The sequence below is a fragment of the Elaeis guineensis genome, chromosome 5, assembly GCF_000442705.2.
Source record: "Elaeis guineensis isolate ETL-2024a chromosome 5, EG11, whole genome shotgun sequence".
In the NCBI taxonomy this organism is placed as follows: domain Eukaryota; kingdom Viridiplantae; phylum Streptophyta; class Magnoliopsida; order Arecales; family Arecaceae; genus Elaeis; species Elaeis guineensis.
In genome coordinates this window covers 37,544,789-37,550,393 of record NC_025997.2, presented here as the reverse complement: position 1 = coordinate 37,550,393, position 5,605 = coordinate 37,544,789, and positions in this window count along the sequence as shown.

The window sequence follows — 5,605 nt, the reverse complement described above, 5'->3', positions numbered from 1 at the left end:
GAAGCATCAAATTCTTAATAAATAAAATAAATTAAATATAATTTTCTACTTTAAATGACTTAAATTAAGTGTTTATCACACCCCCCAACTTGAATTTTGCTCGTCCTCGAGTAAAATAGATATATCAGAATTGTGTACCGACTCGGTCTTGAATCAAAAGTTAGGTTAGGCATTCCAAAAGGTAAACGATATCTGATCAGACCATTAAAGAGATCTTTCATTGGATTATCAATTTGACCAAATTAGTGGCTGAGTATTAACTAAAGAAATTTCAAGAGCTTTTCTTTCATCAACTCTCCACTTTACTCTTCAAATCCTCTAACTTAATGGGAGAAAGGTTTATTATCTTCTTGCAATTTAGTTCCCTTATTATCTACTATTTATTTATTTATTTTTAACATTGCCTACCTTTTTACGTAAACCATAACACTTACTTAGACGAAAGGGCCCGGTTACTCAGTAGGAAACCAATGTTATTTTATTTTATTTTTTTATACTTCGACCTTTCCACCCAATCTCTCATAAAGCAGATTCTTTATTGAGATCAGTAAGAAGAGGATTGTAGAATCACTCCTAAAATTTGATCTAGTTTAAACCCTACCATTCATTGGGTTTTCTTAATAATTTATTCCTCAGTATCTCTAAAATTATCTTGACCATTAATCATTCATTGTTTAGGATGCCTAATTGACTCTTAATCAAAATAAAATTTGGATACACAAAACTAATTATTTCTAACCATACTCAAGGATTTGATTAATTTCCTCCCCTCCCTCAAACTTAATCTACATTGTCCTCAATGGAGTAGGAAAGCAAAGAAAATAAAAGGAGAAAGTGCACCTGGGATAATTTTGCTTCGAAAGTTGAAGATAGCTTCATTGATTAATAGACTCTTATTCTAAATTTTTGCAGCTGCGGTAAAGTTAAAAAAAATATGAAATCGTTAGGTTGCCTCCTAACAAGCGCTAAGTTTTACGTCTTCAGCCAGACTGAATTGAGTATTATGGCGGTATTGGATCCACTAAATCAACAGATTCAATTAATTCTCCATCACTAATTCTATTTATGTAAGGTTTCAATCGCTGACCGTTCACTTTAAAAGTGTTCCCCTGTTTAGGATTTTTGAGTTCTATAGCTCCATGAGGAAATACCTGAGTTACAATGAAAGGTCCGTCCCAACGTGAGCGAAGTTTTCCAGGAAACAGACGCAACCTAGAATTGAAGAGCCAAACTTTTTGATTGGGCTCGAATATTTTTCGTGCAATGAATTTATCGTGGTACACTTTAGTTCGAGCCTTATAAATTCTGGTACTCTCATATGCTTCATTGCGTAGCTCTTCAAGTTCATTTAATTGAAGTCTCCTATTGGAACCCGCATTTTTCATATCAAAGTTAAATTACCGTATGGCCCAAAATGCATGATGTTCCAATTCCACCGGCAGATGACAAGCTTTTCCGAATACAAGTCGATAAGGAGACATTCTTATGGGTGTTTTAAAAGCAGTACGGTAAGCCCATAATGCATCATCTAAGCGTGCTGATCAGTCTTTTCTATCGGGTCTTACCATTTTTTCAAGAATATGCTTGATCTCCCTATTGGAGACCTCAACTTGGCCACTTGTCTGGGGGTGATAAGGTGTGGCAACTTTATGAGTTATTCCATATTTTTTCATTAGCATGTCGAAGTGCTTATTTGTGAAGTGTGTACCCCCATCGCTAATTATGGCTCTTGGGCATCCAAATCGACTAAAGATGTTATGTTGAATGAACTTGATCATGATTTTATGATCATTGGTTCGGGTTGCCATAGTCTCTACCCATTTTGATATGTAGTCCACTGCTATCAAAATATACTCGAATCCAAATGAGGAGGAAAAGGATCCCATGAAATCAATTCCCCAAACATCAAAAATTTTTACTACAAGTATAGGGGATAGGGGTATCATATCTTTTCTCGAAATATTTTTTGTTTGCTGGCATCGCAGGCAATTACGACTGAATTCATGTGCATCTTTGAATAGTGTCGGCCAATAAAATTTACTCTGCAGCACTTTTGCTGCAGTTTTTCTTCTACTAAAATATCCCCCATATGCCGAAGAATGGCAAAAAGTGAGAATGCTTTGGAATTCACTCTCAGGGACACAACGGTGAATAACTTGGTCAGGACAGTATTTGAATAGTTCAGGTTCTTCCCAGAAATAATATTTAATTTGCGAGAAAAATCGATCCTTTTCTTGTTTTATCCAGTGAGAAGGTACTTGTCCTGTTGACAAGTAATTGACAATATGGGCAAACCATGGAGGACGGCTAGAGGAGATTGCAAAAAGTTGTTCGTCAGAAAATTTTACTTTAACCTCATCTATGCCTATCGTGTGTTCAACTAAGATCCTAGAGATGTGATCAGCTACCACATTCTCGGAACCCTTCTTATCTCAGATTTTCAGATCAAATTCTTGTAAAAGAAGGATCCATCTGATCAAACGTGGTTTAGTATCTTTTTTTGAAAGGAGATGTTTCAGAGCCGCATGATCAGAGTAAACTAGAACCTTAGACCCTAACAGATATGAGCAAAATTTTTCAAGGGTGAACACTACTGCTAGTAGCTCTTTTTCTGTTGTAGTGTAGTTTAATTGGGCATCAGAAAGAGTCTTGCTAGCATAATAGATCACATGTGGCTCCTTATTGATTTTTTGGCCTAAGATAGCACCTATTGCAAAGTCAGAGACATCACACATAATCTCAAATGGAATGGACCAGTCAGGGAGTTTTATTATGGGTGCTGTTGTTAGGGCTGTTCGTAATGTGTTGAATACTTTCAAACAGTCTTCGTCAAAGACAAATGGTGTATTCTTGACCAACAGATTGCACAAGGATCTTGAAATCTTGCTAAAGTCTTTGATGAAATGTCTATAAAATCCGGCATGACCTAAGAAGGATCGTATTTGTCAGACCGAAGTAGGGGGTGGTAGTTTTGAAATGACCTCAACTTTGGCTTTATCTACCTCGATCCCTCTTTCAGAAATAATATGTCCTAATATAATCCCTTTTCACATCATGAAATGGCTCTTTTCCCAACTTAGGACAAGATTTATCTCCATACACCGTTTAAGAACTTTGGAAAGATTATGGAGACAATCCTCAAAGGTGGTTCCAAACACAGAAAAATCATCCATAAAAACTTCAAGACATTTATCCACTATATCCGAAAAAATGGCCAGTATGCACCGTTGAAATGTAGCGGGTGCATTGCAGAGCCCGAATGGCATACACCGAAAAGTGAAGGTGCTATAGGGGCAGGTGAAGGTAGTCTTTCCTTGGTCATCCGAAAATACAGGTACTTGATTGTACCCTGAATAACCATCAAGAAAACAGAAGAAACTTTGTCCTACTAACCGTTCTAAGATTTGGTTGATGAAGGGTAATGGACAATGGTCCTTCCTAGTAATGGCATTCAGTTTTCTATAATCTATGCATACTCGCCATCCAGATGATATGCGAGTAGGAAACAGTTCACCTTCTTCGTTCTCAACCACAGTAATATCCAATTTTTTAGGTACTACTTGAGTGGGACTGACCCATTTACTATCGGATATGGGGTAGATGATTCCAGCATCTAACCACTTTACCACCTCTTTTTTTACTACTTCACGCATGTTTGGGTTCAATCTCCTCTGCATATCTCGATGGGGTTTGGCATGTTCCTCAAAATGAATATGGTGCATGCAAATGGAGGGGTCAATTCTTTTTAAATCGGCAATAGACCAACCGATAGCCTCTTTGTGTTCCTTCAGAATACCAACCAATTGTGCTTCCTGATTAGGGGTCAAGTCTGATGCAATGATTGTCGGGAGGGTGTCATTGAGTCCTAGAAATACATACTTGAGCGTAGCAGGAGGGGGTTTCAATTCTAATGTAGGTGGTGATTCTAAAGATGGGACTATTGGTGTACTGGCTAATGTGGGCAATGGCTCATACTTGATTGTCCATGGAGGAGTGGTTTTATCGTGTGGTGTATCCAACAAGATGTTAACTTCTTTCATATATTTTTCAAAGTCATACACTCCAAAGTGAGCCAAGCAAGTATCTAAGGGGTCTGGTGCTAGAATTATGGGTGTTGCATCTTCTATAATATCTTCTAGTGTATCTACTTCGAAGCAACTATCCATTGATGGTCCTTGGGAAGCACCAAACACATTCAGTCTTAATTTTTTATTCTCAAACGATACGTCCATGACTCCTATCCTACAATTAATGCATGCATTTGCCGTAGCTAGAAAGGATCATCCTAAGATAATGGGAATTTGTCTGGGGTTGCCACTTAGTTCCATGTCGAGAACCAGAAAATCAACTGAAAAGTAAAATTCATCTACCTTGACCAAGACATCCTCAAGCATTCCACGTGGTTCCTTAATTGATCTGTCGGCTAACTACAGTGTGACTGATGTGGATTTCAGTTCTCCAAATCCAAAAAGTTCATACATCGAATTAGGTAAAAGATTCACACTTACCCCTAAATCCAGAAGAGCTTTTTCAATGTGATAATCTCCTATAATACAGAAAATGATGGGGGCTCCTGGGTCCTTAAGCTTTGGAGGAGTGGCATGCTGGAAGACAGAACTAGCCTGTTCAGTGAGACGTACTTTCTTTGGGATTTGTGATCTAGATTTATATTTTTGGGTGCACAAATTCTTCAAAAATTTGGCATAAGCAGGGACCTGTTTGATTGCGTCTAGAATGAGAAGATTAATTTGGACTTGCTTAAACAATTCCAACATCTCATCGAGTTTTTCTCCCTTCTTATCTGCAGGAATAGGGGCTTTCAGGGCATCCGAAAATGAGGCTTTAGGCAAGTAAGATGATTCTGATGCAGTTGGTTCCTTCTCTATTTTCAGGTCCTCCTTGTTCTTGGGTGATTTGGCTTCGGTTAGAGGTTTAGGGTCGGTCTCATTGGTTTTACTAGTGTGTTCAATGACCTTCCCACTTCTCAGAGTCATGATTGATTTGGCATGTTCAGAAAAAACTTTTGGGGTATTAGAGCTCTCAATCACAAATTGCCCTCTTGGGTTGCTCTCGGGTTGGCTAGGTAATTTTTCTCCTTCCCTCCTACTGAATGCAGTCACTAGTTGACCTATTTGGGTCTCTAGCTTAGCAATGGATTGTGTGTGGGAGTTAAGGATCTGAGTGTTGACTTCTAATCGTTCTAGTGCTTTCAGAACTTTCTCCTCAAAAGCTGAGTTGTGACCAGTAGTAGACGGTTGAGGAACATTTTGAAATTGATGGTATGGTCCATGCCTATATGTTGGGTCCTGATATTAAGGTCGAGGTGTGACAGGACCAACCACTGGTTGTGGTCTCCAGGAAAAATTTAGATGGTTTCTCCAGCTGGGGTTATAAGTATTCGAATATGGATCATTTCCTGGTCTGCGAGCTTGTTGGACTTGAGCTTGCTGAACCTGCTCGTGCACAAACTTAGAAAATTGAGGTGCAGCTGGGCATTCACTAACAAAATGATTCGAACTTGCACACAATGCACAAACTTCTTGGATTGGATTAGGTGGAATCGGGGATTGTCCAGTATTTAGAAGACGATCTAATTTTTGGGATA